At 44.8% G+C, this 19925-nt stretch overlaps 1 long non-coding RNA gene across 1 annotated transcript in view; it reads right to left on the minus strand.

Moving 5' to 3' along the window:
- The window catches only part of LOC132657218 (uncharacterized), a 58864-nt gene extending 47230 nt beyond the window's left edge, over nt 1-11634 (minus strand). Inside the window, exon 1 of the long non-coding RNA XR_009595065.1 lies at nt 11512-11634. This is a non-coding gene — a long non-coding RNA (uncharacterized LOC132657218). The remainder of the gene's footprint in view (nt 1-11511) is intronic.
- Between the last annotated feature and the right edge of the window lie 8291 nt (nt 11635-19925).

A 19925-nucleotide genomic window follows, 5' to 3' on the forward strand; every position in this document is an offset into this window, starting at 1 on the left:
CAGGTGGCTCAGTGTGTAAAGAATCTGCCCGTGATGCAGGAGACTCAGGGGATGCGAGTTTGATCTCTGAGTCAGGAAGATCCCCTGGAGGAAGGCATGGCAACCCACTTCAACATTCTTGCCTGGAGAATGTCATGGACAGAGGAGCCTGGTGGGCTACAGTCCATAGGATCGCAGAGTCAGACACGAATGAAGCAACTAAGGCTGCACACCAGAATATTGTGCTGTATAATGTATTACACTGATATATCATATTCTATTATAAAATATATATGTTTATATATCCATTCAACCAGTTGTGAGTATTATTTTTCTAGTTTTTGCCTAAGTAAATGGTGTTTTCTTTTTTAAAATTAATTAATAATTTGTTAGTATTTTTGGCCGCAGTGGGTCTTTGTGGCTGCACTCAGGCTTTCTTTAATAGCGATGAGTGGGAGCTACTCTTCGCTGAGGTGCACATGCTTCTCATTGCAGTGGCTTGCCTTGTTGCAGACCATAGACTCTGGGCCCACAGGCTTCAGTAGTTACAGCATGCAGGCTCAGTAGTTGTGGTGCATGGGCTTACTGCTCAGCAGCACGTGGAATTCTCCTGGACTGGTGATTGAACCCCTGTTCCCTGCATTGACAGGCATATTCTTATCCACTGTACCATCAGAGAAGTCCAGTGCTTTCTTAAACTACTTTCTAAGCAAGAGTCATGCATGTCTCTTTATATTATTTAATCTGGAACAACTCTTCGTCTTTATCATTAGTTTCATGAAGCTGATGTTCTTCCAGGTTCAGTTGTCTTAAAGAATGTCCCAAATTATGAATTTGTCTTTTTTTGCCTGACTCTATTTTAATGTCCCCCTATCTCTGTTTTTCCTGTAAACTTGAAGTTAGGCCAAAAGAGTCATTTAGGTTCAGGTTAAATATTTTTGGCAAGAATGCATCCTAGGTGATAATGTACTAAATATTATATCATATCATCAGGAGATTCGTAATATTGGATCATCCCAGTAGAACTTGCTGAAGATGACAATGTGCAGGACTTCCCTGCTGGTCCAGTGGTTAAGAATCTGACTTCCGACATAGGAGACTTGAGTTTGATCCCTGGTTGGGTAACTGAGATCCCACAGGCTGTGAGGCAAATAAGCCCGTGGGCCACAAGAGTTCACCAAAAGTAGACAAGCCTGGATGCCACAACAAAGACCCAGTGTGGCTGAAAAAAATCATAGTAAAATAAATAAATAATTTTTAAAAGGACGGCAATATGCTTTTTAAGTGTTGGAACACAGCAAACACAAAATAAACGTTGTCTATTATTAACCCCATTTTACAGATGAGGAAACTGAGACTCCTACATTTTCAGCTAACTTTCTTCAGATAACTTACCTTGTGAGTGGCAAAGCTGGGACTCAATCCTAGGCCCTCTGATTCCAAATACAGACTTCTTTCCCTTCACTAGCCAAATTCCCATCTTCATAGAATTAAAAGTGAAAATTGCTCAATTGTGTCCAAATCTGAGTAGATAGCCTTTCGCTTCTCTAGGGAATCTTCCCAACCCAGGGATCAAATCCAGGTCTCCTACATTGCAGGAGGATTCTTTACTAGCTGAGCCACCAGGGAAGCCCAAGAATACTGGAGTAAGTAGCCTATCCCTTCTCCAGTGTATCTTCTCGACCCAGGAATCAAACCAGGGTCTCCTGCATTGTAGGCGGATTCTTTACCAACTGAGCTATCAGGGAAGCCCACAGAACTAAAAGGTACCTTACAAGTTATTCAATAATTTACTAGTTCATTTCACAAATAATTAATGCAAGCTTACTGTGAGCCGTTTGGGCCTGGTCTCAGGTCCATAGGATGCTTCAGTGATAAAACAAGTCCACAGGAAACTTACATTGTCATGGTGTGAGATGGACAGTAAACGCAAACAAAAAGTAAAATTATAGAATATGTTGGCTTCCCTGGTGGCTCAGACAGTTAAGAATCTGCCTGTAACACAGGAGACCTGGATTCAATCCTTGGGTTGGGAAGATCTCCTACAGAAGAAAATGGCTACCCCTCTGGTATTCCGGTCTGGAAAATTCCATGGACAGAGGCACAGTCGAGGGGGTCACAAAGAGTCAGACACCATTGAGTGACTAACACTTTCACAGAAGATATTACATGATCTGGAGGAAAATAAAGGGGAATGGGGTGGGTCTCACTGAGAAGGTGATTTTTGAGCAAAGACTTATAAGAGGGGGAGAGGATAAGCCATGTAGAAATTTTGGGAGAGAGCGTTCTAAGCAAAGGAAACAGCCAGGGGACCTGCCTGGTGGTCCAGTGACTAAGAATTTGTGCTTTCAATGTAGGGGGCTGGAGTTTGATCCCTGGTCAGGGAACTAGATTACACATGTCACAACTAAGAGTTTGCACATCCATGTCCCATACCTAAGACCTGATGCAGCCAAATAAATAAATAAAATATTTTTTTAAATAGATAAATCTATACATAGTTCAAGGTGAGGTCTAGTAGAGGAACTTGAATTGGAAGCTGTAGGAAACTGAGGTTTCCAGTCTTTGCAACCCACATCCCTGATTTACCAATGTGAAGATGGGTGGACACAGCTGAGCATCTGAGAAGTTCTGGAGGCCCAGAGAATAGAGTAAGGAACCATGTATGAGTCTCAGGCCTGCCCTGGGAAGGCCATGGATCTTCCTGCCTGCCTTGGGCTGGGGTTCTCCAGGCCGGATCTCCACGGGTATCCCCTGAATTAAGAGACTGGGTTGCACTCTCGTGGGTGGGTCATTGGAAAAGTCTGAGCTTGAAGAGCTCATGAAGCTAATCAGAGCCAGCGGGACACTGTGCTGATCACAGAATACATTCATTCACCTGCTCCTCAGATGAGGACGTGGCTACAAGGGTGCAAGCATTTGGACCAGAGTCTTAGAGCTCCTGCTGCTGGATGAAAGAATTATCCAGAAGTGGTTGACCTGTCCCGCCCAGAGCATGGATGGCTCTAGCCCAGCACCCCAGATGTGCCCTTGAGATCAGAACTGGTGATGCTGCTGTGGTTTGCATCCCCACCCTCATCTTCACTCTCCATCCATTGCCCAGCTTCCTCTCCTGGCTAGAATGTTCTCCGGCAGCTAAAACAGTTTCTGCTCACTGGGGCTGCAAAGCAGGCTGTGAAATGGATGACAAACGCAGAAGTTCAAAGGGACTTTCTTCTCTTCCCCAAAGAGATTTCCTGCCTAGGATTTCTAAGGCTTGAGGGGAGGGTGTGAGAGAATCAGGGGAGCTGAAGGAAGCTCGGGGCGGCATAGGGAGCCATTGTTAGGACAGGCTCCAGGTAGAGTCCCAGAAGCATCTCTGGAGGGTAGAGGTGAGGTTGGCCAACCCTCATGCCAAGGGGACTGAGGTCCAGTGAGAGGCAGGGGAGGATTCAGAGACGGTGTGGGGGGTGTGAGATAGAGGGTGAAGTGGATTTTCCTTTCTGCATATCGTGCCCAGGCAGCTGTGGTCCAGGGGACTACACTGGCCTTTCACACTCTACCTCTCCCATTCCATGTTCCTGGCCCCATGTCTGATGATCAGAGCTGCACATTGTTCAAAGAGTTTCATCAAAGTTTTGCTTTGACACAGTAGGAGCTATGAACTGAGACCACACTCTTTTTTTTGCTTTGAAGACAGCCAAACAACAGATAAGAGAGTCCCTATGTAGTTCAATGGAAGATGGCCTTAAAGAACTTGAAGGAGGCTGGGGAGCTGAGCAGGACAAACCTGAGCTTGATGGGCCGTGGCTAGCTGAAGCTGAAATTCAGAATGCCGGGGACAATAATTGCACACCCTGACCGAGTGCTGGCTTTCATATAGTAACTCATCTAATCTTCACAACAACCCCGTGAGTCAGTTACTATTATTAAGCCCAGTTACAGGCAAAAACAAAGGCACAGAGACAGGCAGTGACTCATTCAGCCCAAAGTCATAGAGATGATGTAGAGCCAGGCTTTTCTCATTTCTCATTAAGCCTCAGTCGTGTCCGACTCTTTGCGACCCCATAGACTGTAGCCTACCGGGCTCCTCTGTCCATGGGATTTTCCAGGCAATAGTACTGGAGTGGGTTGCCATTTCATTCTCCAGGGGATCTTTCCAACCCAGGGCTCAAACCCCGGTCTCCCGCATTGTAGAAAGACGCTTTATCATCTGAGCCACCAGGGAAGTCTCATTAAGCTTAGGAAGATCAATCAATAGAGCTTCCTTACATCCATTTAGAGTCTATGAAGATTTCTATAATATACTGTAAATATTCCTCAATGATTAAATATATTTTCAAAAAATTATCTCTGAAAGTTAAGATAGTAAAGTAGAACATTTCTCTCAATTAATATCTTTAATAATTCTCATGTAGAATATAATATTTTTTCTCCACCAAAATAACAATATATTTGGAGGTGGAAACATGTATGATTTTTAAAAGCACTTATGAAATCTTAGAGCAGAACCACTATTCCAATAATACTTGTAATAAAATTAAAATAACTTAAAACATTTCCATAAACAATCAGGGGTACTGAGATCCTTGATTTTCCCATAGGAATATGAATACCCATACACAATTCCAGAAATTTCCTTATTGATATATTAGGCAATGGGAAAACAGCTTGTATCAGAGTGGAATTTAATTTACTTCTCAATAAGGCTCTAGCAATATCCTCAAAAGGATATAAGATAAAGCTGACTTAACAACAGCCTCTTTCCCCATATATTCCAGACTTAGAGCACCCATAATCTGTTTTCAGAGTCTGCACCCAGCTACTCCTCCTTCTCACTTGCCCACACTTTGAGTCAGGGGCTAATGGCCCAGTTTAGCAGAGGAGGTTGGGCTCCGATTCCTCTGCCACACATGAAGGTGAAACAGGACCCAGAAAACCAGTCTCATACCCTGATGATGAAGGCGGGGGGAAACGAAGGCGGGGAATCACAGTCTCCAGTGCATTTTCCAATGAAACACAACCTCAGACCAGACAACTGAGTCAAGTCCTACCTCTGGTTCAACAACACAAAGTGAAGGAAAAATGCTCAGTGTCTTTCATCAATAGGAAGATACAAATCAAAGCCACAGCGAGATACAACTCCATACCCCTTAGGATGGCTATCATCAAAAAGTCAGAAGGGGAGTGTTGGTGAGATGTGTGTTGGTAGAGAAACTGGAACCCTCATCCATTGATGGTGGGAATGTGAAATGGTGCAGCTGCATTGGAAAATGGTCTGACAGGCTCTCAAAAAGTTAAATACAGAGTTACTATATGATCCAGCAATTCCACTCCTAGATAAAGTCCCCCAAAGAACTGAAAACAGGGATTCAAACAGATTATTGTGTACACATGTCCATAGATAGCCAAAAAGCAGAAACAACCCAAATGTCCATCAGTGAAAGAACGGCAGAAACAAAATGTCGTATATCCTTTCACTGGAATATTATTCAGCTATCAAAAGGAACAAAGTATCAGTACCTGCTACAATGTGGATGAACCTTGGAAACATTATGCTAAGTGAAAGAAGCCAGATACAAAATGTCATCTAGTCTATGATTCCTTTTACATGATATCTTATGCGGAAGAGGTAAGCACATAGAAACAGAAAATAGATCCGTGGCCTCCAGGATCTGGAGGGAGAGAGGCCTGAAATGACTCAAACCTTTTGAAACTCTGTCGAGTCGATGGTTGCACAATGTGATGAATGTACCAAATACCACTGAAGTATTCATGTCCAAATGTTATTTGAATCTACCTCCATTGAAAAAAAAGAGTAAAACCAAAATGTACAGTGTAGAAAAGAGGAGAAACGTAGTTTGGCATCTGTTTTTCTGAAAACCTGAGTGTTCGGGTGAGTGTGGCTGAGTGTGAACCATGGACACCATGATAACAATGACTGACGTGCCTTCTCTGCCCACAAGCTGCCCTAGGGCCTCACACCATTGACCTATCTGCTCCTCACAACACCATGAAGGTGACGGCCAGGGAACACAGGGTCAGCTGTATGGGTAGAAAAAGGCAGAGCTGGGATCTGAAACCACGCACCATCCTCTAGAGTTCTTGCCCTAACCCAAATAACTCTGCTTTTCTGTAGGAGTAGCGACAATGTTGAGAGGCACAATAACCAACATTTAATCGGTTATACTCTTAGTGGGTGCTAAGAAATTTGTTTTTTCACATGTCCATTCCACAAGCATTTATTAAGCACCTACTCTGTGCCGATTGCTTTTCTAGGAGACAGACCAGGTCCCTATGCTCGTGAAGCTTACATTCCAGGAGAGAGGGAGACAACATAGTAATAAATGTGAATATTGCATGGAGTAAGGGCTAGTCAAGAAAGAAAAATAGTAAAGGAGAGGGGGTGACAGGGTAGGCTGGAGGGAAACAAGTGTGGTGGGGAGATCCGGGGAAACTGCTCCGAGAAGGGGATGACTCTGAGCAGACTTGATGAAGTGAGGGAGAAAGACTGGCAAACACTGGGACTTCCTTGGCGGTCCAGTGGCTAAGACTCCTAGCTCCCAAATGCAAGGGGCCTGGGTTTGATCCTTGGTTTGGAAACTAGATCCCACATGCCACAACTAAGAGTGTGAGCCACAACTAAGACCCAGTACAGCTAAATAGATAATTTAAAAAAAAAAAATTGGCAAAGACCTCAGGGGAGAAAAACTCAGGCAAGGGACCAGTAGATGCACAGGCCCCAAGATGAAAGTCAACTTGAGGAGCAGCAGGGAGATCTGTGTCCATGGGATGAGGGGTGGGCAGTGGGGAGGGGAGCAGTCATCAGTTTCCTGCACAGAAGTCAGAGCACAAGGGGACTCACAGAGAAATGTGCACGTTTAATGAGAAGTCATATACTACTAATATCTCCACGAACTCTCACAAGCAACACTATGTGAATGTGCAAGTCTCTCACTCATGTCCGACTCTTTGCGATCCCACGGACTGTAGCTCACCAGGCTCCTCTGTCCATGGGATTCTCCAGGCAAGAATACTGGAGTGGGTAGCTATGCCCTCCTCCAGTGGATCGTTCCAACCCAGGGATTGAACCTGAATCTCCCACATTGCAGGCAGATTCTTAACCATCTGAGTCACCAAGGATAGACCTGCTTTATGAGGCACATACTATTGTTATTATCATCCCTGTTTTAATTTTTTTTTTTTTTTTGCCTTTCATTCAACACTTTATTTTTTAAGGGTTTATGAGATTTATAGTTATATCATGTAATTTTAATCCTCCCTTTCTTTTTTTTTTTACTTTATTTTGCTTTACAATACTGTATTGGTTTTGCCATACATTGACATGAATCAGCCATGGGTGTACATAAGTTCCCAATCCTGAACCTCCCCTCCCACCTCCCACCCCACCTCTCATCCCTGTTTCATATGGAAAAAAAAATCTGAAGCTCAGAGTGGTTAGCTAACAAACTCAAGATTCCACAGGAGTAAGTTTGGAACAGAGATGTGACCCAGGACTTGTGATTCCAGAGCCCAAAACCTTAAACAAACAAACACATACCTCGGCTACAGACCTTTTAGCAACACAAGCACAGACTCAAGCTGAGCCGGTTCAAGCCCCGTAGAAGCACACACTCTGCTTACACTCTGCACCTGAGGCAGAAGTCAAGGTGCTGGGAGGACGATGGTGTGAGCCCTGGTCCCACACGGCCTCTGCTCCATCTTCCCCCAGCCTCGGAGTAGGATTAAAGCCTTGTTTAGAAATGAGGAAAACTGAGACACAGAGAGGTCTCCACATTGCCAGGGGTACGAAGTGGGTCAGGTGGTGGAGCTGGAACTTGGACCCAGAGAGTTTCAGACCAGAGGCAAGGAGTTCACCCACAGACCCACATTACTTTTATCATGGGTCCCCGATGCCATTAGACTCATGAACTTCAGATGGCCTCACCTTTGATTTCCCCGGCGGTCTGGTAGTTAGGACTCTGGACTTCCACTGCAGGGGACACAGGTTCAATTCCTGGTGGGGGAACTAAGATCCCACAAGTCTCGGGGCACTACCAAAATTTTTTTTTTAATTTAAAAAATAATTATAAAACCAAAACAGGATCTTCCCTGGTGGTTCAGTGGTAAAGAATCCGCCTGCCAAACGCAGTTCGATCCCTCGTCTGGGAAGATCCCACATGCCTTGGAGCAAGTAAGCTGGTGTGCTGCAACTACTGAGCCCACACTCGAGAGCCCAGGAGCTGCAACTACTGAAGCCCGCGCACTCTAGAACCCGTGCTCCACAATAAGAAAAGCCACGGCAACTAGAGAGAAGCCCACACTCGCTGCAGCTAGAGAAAACCCCAAGCAGCGACACACCCACAAATAAAACCAATGGCTTCACCTCCCTGATCCTGGACTCCTTACCCCTGTGGGAGGGTTGGGGACCATGCAGGCATCCCGCTCCTCCTTCCACATCCCTCTTCAGCATTACCCTGCAACTCAGAGCTTTCTTCCATCCCTGTGTGCACGCACGCATGCATGCACGCCAAGTCGCTTCAGTCGTGTCCGACTCTTTGCGACCCTATGGACTGTAGCTTGCCAGGCTCCTCTGTCCATGGGGTTCTCCAGGCAAGAATACTGGAGGGGGTTGCCATGCCCTCCTCCAAGCGATCTTCCCAACCCAGGGATTGAACCCGCATTTCCTGTGGCTCCTACATTGCAGGCAGATTCTTTACCACTGAGCCACCAGGGAAGCTCTCATCTCCCACCCATGACCTGTTGCCAAATCCTGCCAAGATGCCTCAAGCCTACTCATTCCCTCTTCTCCGCATGCAGTGCCCCGTAACTCTGTCATTCTCTTACAAACTGGAAATGTGAAGACAACCAGATGCAGCCCCACCCTCAAGGAGCTTACCATCCGATGGGCAGAAACCAATGAGTAGGCAATTCATGTTTGGCAAGTAAATCCATGAGAAAAGAAGACACATGGTCACACCTACAAATGTGTGTGTTGAAGGGGAGGCATATGGGTGACATCTAGGTAACTTGAGGAAATCAGGGAAGGCTTCCTGGAGGAGGTGATATCTGAATTGAGCCTTGATGGCAGTAGGGACAAGAGACAAGGCCCAGCTCAACATCCCCCAAGAATCCTGTCTACATACTCTCAATCCTACAACTTTTGCTCAAAGAGTAACTGGAAGAGGACAAAACAATGTTGACAGACCTGGGTTCAAATCCCCACTCTAACAAAACCCAGCAGCCTTGGGTGGGTTGTTAAATCTCACTGAGCCCTTCTTTCTCAGCTGTAAAATAGAATAATGCTTACTGTGTGTAGCTGTTAAAAGAATTAATGATAACATACGTCCCAACCTGACACATGGCAGTTATTTAGTAAGTGGTTGCTCTTGTTATTAGACTGTACTGCGAAAATACCTTTACCCTCAAACCTCAATTTCTTTAAGAAATCATCTGAGATCCGAGAGTGGAAATTACAGTCTCCTCTTTCAGATCTGTTTCATTGCTATCAGTGGACCTCTCAGAGTCTGCCCTGTATCAGTCATGTGTGGTTTGTCTGACTCTCCTAATAGATGCTCAGCTCCTGAGAAAAACAATTGTGTTTCATTCACTTTTTTGTAAAGTCTTTATCGAATTTGTTACAATATTTTTAATGTTTTTATATTTTGGTTTCTTGGCCTGGAGGCATGTAGGATCTTAGCTTTCTGACCAGGGATCGAATCCACAGCTCTAGAACTGGAAGCACGGAGTCTTAACCACGGGACTGCCAGAGAAGTCCCTGTTTCATTCATTTTTAGCCCCTTCATGCTCAGCTCAGTCCAGGCTTAATCAGCGTTAATAAGACTGAAATATGGACCAAGTCTTGTCCTGAGGGATGCCTGAAGCAATTTGGGGATGGAGACGGGGGTGGTGTGTCATTCTGGCCGTGGGCCACAGCAGGCATAGGCCAGGGGATGGGAACCCAATGCTGAATGTGCAGTGATGGGGGATGGGGATGGGAGCAACAAGGATCAGACAGAAGAGGTGAAAAATACAGAAAGGAAAAGGTGGACATTAGTAAAACAACATACTTCAAATTGTTTGACCATATAAATTGGAGTCACTTTGCTTCGCATTTAAAAATCTTTCACAGGGACTTCCTGGTGGTTCAGTGGTTAAGAATCCACCTTGCCAATGCAGGGGACAGGGGACACGGGTTCGATCCCTATTCCTGGAAAATTCCACATGCCATGAGGCAGCTAAGCCCTTGCACCACCACTACTGAGCTCGCATGCCCTTGAACCCACGCTCCACAACAATAGAAGCCATCGCCATGAGAAACTCCCGCACTGCAACTAGAGAGTAGCCTCCACGCACCACGGCCAGAGAAAGCTGGGGCATAGCAACAAAGACAAAAGATATAAATCAAATTAATTAAAAAATTCTCCCACAAATGGGCAATCCCCAAAAGAAGAGTTAAAGAAACATTCATTGTATGAAAAAATGGCCAAACTCACGAGAAGTAAAAAGTGATGCAAGACACAAGAGCTGCGCTTCCCTGATGGCTCAGTGGTAAAGAACCCATCTGCCGGCGCAGGAAACACGGGGCCGATCCCTGATACGGGAAGATCCCGGGTGCCACGGAGCCGCAAAGCCCACGAACCGCATGAATCTAGCCTGCGCTTGAGAGCCTGTGAGCGGCAACTACTGAGCCCACGTGCCCTGGAACCTGCGCTCCACACAAGAGAAGCCACCCCAGTGAGAAGCCCACACACAGCTAGAGAGCATCCCCTGCTTGCAGCAACTAGAGAAAGCCCTTGGCAGCAACTAAGATCTAGCACAGTCAAAAATATATATAATCATATATAATATTTGTTTTATACTATATAATACATACATACAATATATGTATTAATAATACACAATATATACTATATATTATATACATATATTATATATATACATATGTATAAAAGACAAAAGAGCTCAGAGTAGTAAAGACAGAAACAACGTGTATGCCTCACTGGTGGCCCTGTAATCTATCCCGGCAGGATATAAATTGATCCAACATTACAATGTGCCTACCCTTTATTTCTACAATCTTATTTCTAGGAACTTCTTTTAAGGAAATTATCAAATAAGAATGTCATAGCCTGGACAAAACGATTTATTACAGCACTGCCTATTAATAATAGCCCCCAAGTGCCAAACAGTGAAATACCCAATGATAGGATGCTATTAAATGATGGCACAATATTATGTAACTGTTAAAAATAACATGGCAAATCTGTATTTCTCCACATCAAAGGATTCTGTGATATGGTAAAAGTAAAAACAGAGCGGGTTACAGAATGACAGTATCTTATTTTTTGTATTTGTATATTTATATACAGAGATTAAAAGAATTAAAAAATGCCCCTGTGTACAGTGGTTACATATGCATACTTTCTAATTTTTCTGCAATTACATAAAATAAATTTTGTGTTCCACGTGGGCTGTAAGTGACCTGGCCCTTGAGTAAAGCAAGTAACTCCTCCTTCTAGAGAGTGAACACCTGGCCACCCTTGTACTCACCCAGGATCCCAGTTACTTGGTCCCCATCAGGACATGAGTCTAAAGCCACGAGCACAGAAACTCTTCCCAGATCAGAGCGGGTCACGCAGTCTTGCCTCTGAAAGCAGAAGAGGATCTGTGAGCAGATGGGCAGGTTTGTGAGGACAGAGGTGGGGCTGTTCCCAGAAGCTCTCCTCCGGAATTAGGGGTGGTAAACTCACACGGGCAGTCGGACAGCCCGAGGTTCTTCCTCACAAAGTAGGGATGTGCCATGGTGGGGGAGGAAGGTAAGACCCCCTTACCCCAGGAAGTCACCAAGTTAAGACCTCATTATCACAACTAGTCCTTGCAATGACAGGTTTTGTCAACTCAGATAAGAGAAATCTGATATTTGATATTAACAGATCACCAGCCAGTGTGAAAATTTCTCCCTGCCTGAGCAGGCTCCAAGCACCAGCGTATGTTTGAAGTAAATCCTTGGGCTTGAACTTGCTCCAGGATGCAAAGCTGACACCTCTCTGGATGAATAGGGAAGCAAACAGGATGGAGTTGAGTAGAAAGGCAGGAAGACAGTCCTTAGAAATAGGTCCTACTTCCAGTAAGAGTCCACCAGAACTTTTCCTTCTATTATTCACTGATAGTGAACACTTCCTGCTCAGTACTATTGTCTTTTTATGACTTTTCAGGCACTTCGTAGTTCAGATGAACTTTATTAGATTGACCATGCCCCCAAGGGAAAGGCCAGTTTCACTGGTCTTTCTATCCCTCCACCCACTCCACACCCACCCCTTCAGTACCAAGCAAGGTGTCTGGAGCAATAAGATCACTCCTTCAACATGTACTTACTGAAGTCTCACTAAATGAAGCTAGGAGAGTCTATAGTGAACAGGGCAGACGCACTTTCAAACTCATTGAATATCCATTCTAGTAGATGGACACCAGACCATATATGAACAAGTAAACAAATGAGAAAACTTAGCAGACTTACATAATTTTAACTACGTTTGTTCAGCAATTCTCAGTAACATTGAGAATGATAAAAATAGCAGTGACATCAGGCCAGCAATTCCAGCTGCCATTGCATTCTGTGAACACATCTAAGGGCTTCCCTGGTGGCTTAGTTGTAAAGAATCTGCCTGCCTATGCAGGAGACACAGGTTGGATCCCTCACCCAGGAAGATCCCACATGCTGCAAGGCAACGAAGCCCATGCACCACAACTACTGAGCTTGTGCTCCAGAGCCTGGGAGCCATAGCTACTGAGCCCACGTGCCACAACTTCCAAAACCATTGCCCTAGCGCCTGTGCCCTGCAACAACTGTGAGCACACCCAGGGAGAGTGTGGGATGGACAAAGGGCACCTGCTGTCCTGTCCTGGGCATCTCACCTTGCTGAGTGGGACTCGTTGTTTTTTCAGAAAGCATTACTCTTAAATAAAATCCACCTGGTGCTCAATCAGAGGAAACAGTGATCTGTTCCAACTTGGAAGGCAAATAGTTCTGTCAAACTTACTGAGAGACGGTCAGTGGTATTTCAGTATGGTATCTCCCTGGGTTGGGGGGAGGGAGGAGGGTTTTAAGGATTGTTTCAATTACATGTCATTTCCACAGTGCATGTGAACTTGAGGTTTGATTCCCGATGACGTTTGACTCCCCTGTGTGTATGCTGTCTGACAATTTTCCTAACTCCATCTATGGTATCTGATAACCCCATACCATTTTTTAATCAGGGCTTCCATGGTGCCTCAGATGGCAATGAACCTGCTTTTCAGTGCAGGAGAGTTCCAGAAAAACATCTACTTCTGCTTTATTAACTATGCCAAAGACTTTGACTGTGTGGATCACAACAAACTGTGGAAAATTCTTCAAGAGATGGGAATACCAGACCACCTGACCTGCCTCCTGAGAAATCTGTATGCAGATCAAGAAGCAACAGTTAGAACGGGACATGGAACAGACTGGTTTCAAATTGGAAAAGGAGTACGTCAAGGCTGTATATTGTCACCCTGCTTATTTAACTTCTATGCAGAGTACATCATGCGAAATGCTGGATGAAGCACAAGCTGGAATCAAGATTGCCAGGAGAAATATCAATAACCTCAGATATGCAGATGACACTACCTTTATGGCAGAAAGTGAAGAGGAACTAAAGAATCTCTTGATGAAAATGAAAAAGGAGAGTACAAAAGTTGACTTAAAACTTAACATTCAAAAAACTAAGATCATGGCATCCAGTCCCATCACTTCATGGCAAATAGATGGGGAAACAATGGAAATAGTAACAGACTTTATTTTCTTGGGCTCCAAAATTACTGAAGATGGTTACTGCCGCCAGAAAATTAAGATGCTTGCTCCTTGGAAGAAAAGTTATGACCAACCTAGACAGCATATTAAAAAACAGAGACATTACTTTGCTGACAAAGGTCCATTTAGTCAAAGCTATGGTTTTCCCAGTAATCATGTATGGATATGAGAGCTGGACTCTAAAGAAAGCTGAGCGCTGAAGAATTGATGCTTTTGAACTGTGGTGTTGGAGAAGACTCTTGAGAGTCCCTTGGACTGCAAGGAGATCCAACCAGTCCATCCTAAAGGAAATCAGTCCTGAATATTCATTGGAAGGACTGATGCTGAAGCTGAAACTCCAATATTTTGGCCACCTGATGTGAAGAACTGACTCACTGGAAAAGACCCTGATACTGGGAAAGATGGAAGATGGGAGGAGAAGGGGATGACAGAGGATGAGATGGTTGGATGGCATCACTGATTTGATGGACATGAGTTTGAGCAAGCTCTTGGAGTTGGTGATGGCCAGGGAAGCCTGGCATGCTGCAGTCTATGGGGTCGCAAAGAGTCAGACATGACTGAGTGACTGAACTGAACCAAACTGCCAGTGCAGGAGACACAGGTTTGATCCCTGGATCGGGAAGATCCCTTGGAGAAGGAAATGGCAACCCACTCCAGTATTCTTCCTGGAGAATTCCCTGGACAGAGGAGCCTGGAGGGCTACAATCCGTGGAATCACAAGAGAAGGACACGACTCAGTGACTGAACAACAACAAATTTTTTATGAATTCCCTATTATAATCAGTATTATAATGTGTCAGTATCTACTCTACACACTGCAACTAGAAATGAATCCAAAGAATCCCACTCTCATAGAGTGAATGAAGTCTTCTATTTGCAGGGTGCTTTGTATCTACAAAGTATTTTTGTAAAGTTGACCTAATGGTTATCTGCCCAGCATCTCTATTCTTTTTCTGGGAATTGCACTGCGTTGCACCCACACTTTTAGAAAATGTTCCTTTTCAGGATACAACCCTGGGTTTGGAGTGGAAGCTATCACTGTTTTCCAGTATCTCATCCCTTGCTCCTCAGTGGATTTAAAGTGGAACTAAAAGCAGAGTTGCAGGCACTTCTGGTGGGGAAGCGCTGAGATCTGGTGTGGTCATGGCAGTGGCCACGCTTGCACGCCATGCAGAGCAAGGGAACATGCAGGAAAGCACTAACGTTCAGCTGGGAGCAGAAATGGGGGAGATACGGAGGAGCCTCCCTGCAGCAAGCATTCCCACCGCCTGGAGGATTCCCCAAAACATGAGGATTTCCCATCAATTCTTTTGCCTGAGCCAGTTTAAGACTCAACCAAAGCGTCTGAGATATGCCTCTATTTATCATGCATTCCTCACCTTGAAGAAGGCGCTTAAAGAGGTTAAGTGAGCTCAGAGAGACCAGGAGGAACTGCAACAGTGCTTCAGAACCTGTTTCACATCCTTGACCCTTGTAAGGGGGTTCCCTGGTTTTAGTCTCACCTCCACTCAAGTAAGATCTGCACACTCTGGTCCATGTCTTTTTCGCAATGCAAAGCTGAGTGCATGGCACATCCGGGTCCCAGTCATCTGGTGACAGTACCACCTGAGACTCCTCTGCAGGCCTCTGGTCTATCTTTCCAGGCTGCACTCCCTCCCTCGGCTCACGTGTGCCCCCTGCAACTCCGCATCCCCAGAGAGTCAAGTGCTCAGGCTCTGTGGGTGCACTGCTGCCCCCGGCAGGAGCCCTCTCTCGCCTCCACCTCGTTCCTCCAGTCCCCACACAACCAGGCAGCCTCGCTGCCATCCACCACCCCAGGCAGGACCACCCCTCCTCCTTCCTTTGCACCTCTCTTGGATCTGCCCCTAACAAGGCACCCATCTCTTTGTTTCTTAGTCTCATCCTCTGCCTTCTAGAATCAAGGTTCAGGGGGCCAGAGATAGTGACATCATCTATCTCTACACCCGGCCCAACGCGTGGCACACAGTAGGCACTCACTCCATGTTTGCAGAAGGGGCAAATAAGAGGATAAGGAATATGGAGTCAGTACAAATATTAATCTCCAAGCATTTATACTTCATTAATAATCAGCATCAGTTTGGGGTCATGCAATGTGCTGTTCTGAAGCCAGTGAGAGCTGAACAGGCAAATCTGAAATACCTTTTCAGAGATTCATCTTCACTCTGTGTACCCAATTAACTTGGGACCATTAGTCCCTTCTCAAGCTGCCAGGATCTATTAAGCCATTTAACTTATCCTCAGGCACTTCAGGATCAGTCCCAAGGGCATTTTTTTCAGGCATGGGCAGCCAAAGCCTAAGTGACTTAAGTGGTGAGCTTTCTATCACTCCCACTGGGAAGCCATCCACCGAAGCGAAACTTTAATGGCTCTAAAGGGCCGTGGAGCAGGAAACCTCCAACAGCTCCTACAGCCTCAACCCTTAAAGAAATGCTGGTCTGGTGCCCTTCCTAAGGGCTGGCCTTCTGAGTAACTGGAACAGGAAACCACCCTCCGTAGAGTGATAGGAATGGTCCTAGGAAAGTCCCCAGGACTAAAGGATGTCCCTCAGCCATGCACTCCACTGCCTGAAATTCCCCCCATTAATCACTTAGCAAATATTTATTGAGCACCTACTAGGTGCCAGGCACTCGGGAATTCTGACACAAATCATTACACATTTATTATTTTGAACTAAGTTAGAGCTTTATGCTGAGCTCAAAAGCAATTGTCCCTTTGAGCGTGACCCACTAAGTGTTATCAGTCATTAATACCATCTTGCCAATAAGACTATTAGGGGAGGAGACAGCTGTATGGTGGGGTTTTAGGATACAAAGGGGTGCAAGTTGCTGGGGAACAAGAAGGGGTGTGGTCTTACAAACTAACTCCAAGTGTGGTGATTGGACACTGTGGTTGAGGTTAACCATTTCCATTCCTTTCTCATACCCCTTCCTACTCCCTGCAGCCACCTGGAGTTGCTAGATTAGAGAAACAAGCAGAGTTGACCTGTCAAATATACCTTGTTTATAGGATTAGCCTATATTCCACAGCTTGGTCACACTTAATTCCATCGGGAAATGCCCCAGATTTGCATTTGGAGAGTGTGTGCAAGCAGATCCAGGATTCCTAGTTTGGGCATTTAGTTTAGCCTCTGCGAACAAAACTAAGGCCAGGGTCAACTCTTTATGTGGTAGCAGTTATAAAACAACAACTATCATTGTTGTTGAAAGCTGTCATTGTATGAAAGCTATCATTTATTAAGAACCTACTAGGTGGCAGGCATTTTAGCAGATGCTCTATTAAATCCATTTTTCACAATAATGTTGAGGTATGCATTTTGAAGAAACCACATATTTTTGTTTTGTTTTTGACTGCATGGCTTGTGGGATATTAGTTCCCTGATCAGGGATGGAACCTGTGCCCCCTGGAGTGGAAGCTCAGAGTTTCAACCACTTCACCATCAGGGAAGTTCCAAGAAACCAAGTCTCAGAAGGGCTATTTGCATAAGGTCACACCTCAACCGCTGAGGTGGGGTTGCAACACAGTCTCGATGTGGCTCCAGAGCCCATTTTCTTTAATGTTAGGCTACACAAATCATGGGTACAGTTAATTTTTAGTACCATCCTTGTCTAGACCCAGAAGGGCAACATGAATGATCTGATCAGAGCTTGGAGAGGGGAAAGGGTTTGCCCTCTGAGACCTGTTATAAAAGAAAAGTTACAAGGGACTTCCCTGGTGATCCAGTGGTTAAGAATCCTCCTTGCAGTGCTGGGGATGTAGAAAGTTTAATCCCTTGTGGGGGAACTAAGATCCCACATGCCTCAGAGCAACTAAGCCCATGTGCTTCGACTACTGAGCCCAGGTGCTCTGGAGCCCTTGAGCCACAACTAGAGAGTCTGCGTGCTGTAACAAAAGATCCCATGTGCTGCAATTAAGACCTGAAGCAGCCAGATAAATAGATAAAATAACAAGGAACAGTTCCTCTAAGCAGAGGGGTTGGCTCAACCACGACCTCATTAAAGATATGGAAAAAGGAAGAGGGTTAGGTGGCTAGGAGAGGACTCCTACAACAGACGAAATCAGGAGTGCACATGTCTATGTTTTTGGCCCTGTTCTCTTAAGGAAGTGACGTGCCACTGATGGGCAGTATCCGCTCTGGTGGAGACAGATGTATCAGGAAGTGTCCCAGCCTGATGAAACCAGTCACCATCACCTTCTCCCACTGGGTATTGGTCCCCGATAACATGCAATTCAGTGGCCAGAGTTATCTGATTCTTAATGATTCAGCTCCTTGTAAATGAACAAACTGAAATTGTGATTATTCATCTTCTTTCATCATCTTATGGGCTTCCCTGGTGGCTCAGACAATAAAGAATCTGCCTGCAGTGCAGGAGACTGGGTTTGATCCCTGGGTTGGGAAGATCCCCTGGAGGAGGAAATGGCAACCCGTTCCAATATTCTTGCCTGGGAAATCCCATGGACAGAGAATCCTGGCAGGCTACAGTCCATGGGGTTGAAAAGAGTCGAACATGACTGAGTGACTAACGCTTCATTATCTTAAGGCCTTAGTTCAGCTCAGTCACTCAGTCGTGTCTGTCTCTTTGAGACCCCATGGACAGCAGCGCGCCAGGCTTCCCTGGGCATCACAACCCCCAGAGCTTGTTCAAACTCATGTCCATCAAGTCAGTGACACCATTCAACCATCTCATCCTCAGTCGTCCCCTTTTCCTCCTGCCTTCAATTTTTCTCAGCTTCAGGGTCTTTTCTAAGGAGTCAGTTCTTCACATCAGGTGGCCAAAGTATTGGAACTTCAGCTTCAGCATCAGTCCTTCCAATAAATATTCAGGATTGATTTCCTTTAGGATTGACTGGTTTGATCTTGCAGTTCAAGGGACTCTCAAGAGTCTTCTCCAACACCACAGTTCAAAAGCATCAATTCTTCAGTGCTCAGCTTTCTTCTTAGGGCCTAGTATATCCAGATATACCAATAATAGCCCTGAGACCCACCATTGAGGTCTGTCTGGATGGTAAACTGGCAGGCCCCAGGAGACCCTCTAGCCAGCCTCAGGCTTTCTTTAGGTGGTATGGCCCTGCCAACTCTCCCTCCCTCCTTAGGAATTTGGTGCCTTTGCACTGGCCTTGATCCAGCTATACTCCTCACCGGAGACCCAGGGACAACCTGGTACCCACAAGGGTGAGTGTGCGTCTTGCTAGCTTCTTTCCCATTTTCTTTGTATTTTGCCTTCTATGATTTCATGCACCTTCACCTGATAAACCAATTCTCATGTTCCCTTTCCCAGGCATTAAAAATAAAAATAGCTTCTGAAGTGTTAAAAATCATTATAACTTTTATTATAGAAAATATATATTTCAACTGTATAATTAAGTATAGTATTGTATATTATTTATAAATATAGCAAAAGGTCCCTTAGTTAAAATTAAATTCTAGAACTTTTCAACTTATAAGAAGCAGAGAAAAGAATATAATGAACTCCTACATCCTCACCATCTACTTTCAATAATAATCAACATTTTAATCAATCTGGTTTCATCCATCCCCTACACTGTTTTGCTCTGAGCATTTTTAAAATAACCAGAAGACATATGACTTTACCCACAAAAACTTACATATGTGCCGTTAACAGATAAGCACATTTTAAAAGACATAACCTGAGCTTCCCTGGTGGTCCAGAGGTTACGACTCTGTGCTTCCAATGCAGTGGGCCTGGGCTCAGTCTCGGGTCGGAATATAAGCACCCACATGCAGTACAGTGTGGCCAAAAGATATAAGATAAAATAAAAATACAGGACATAACCGTAATGCCACTATCACCTTTAACAAAATAAACAATAAACCCTTAATATGCTCTAATACTCAGTTCCAAAGTTCAAATTTCCCAGATCATTTCCAAAATGTCTTATTATAACTATCTATTCCTACTTCTCTGAAGACAAATACAAGAGTTCATACGGAATATGAACCATGTTGTTTCAGGTTTCCTATTTTAAAATTCCCTGTTAACCTTTCACTAGATAGTTTTAGCATCCACTGATGATCATTTCTAAATCCATTATCTTATCAGGGGTTGCAAAAGTCATGATTTGCTCGTTCTGTTATTCCTTGTTATTAGGCAGA

Source organism: Ovis aries, chromosome 9 (genome assembly GCF_016772045.2).
Source record: "Ovis aries strain OAR_USU_Benz2616 breed Rambouillet chromosome 9, ARS-UI_Ramb_v3.0, whole genome shotgun sequence".
Lineage (NCBI taxonomy): Eukaryota > Metazoa > Chordata > Mammalia > Artiodactyla > Bovidae > Ovis > Ovis aries.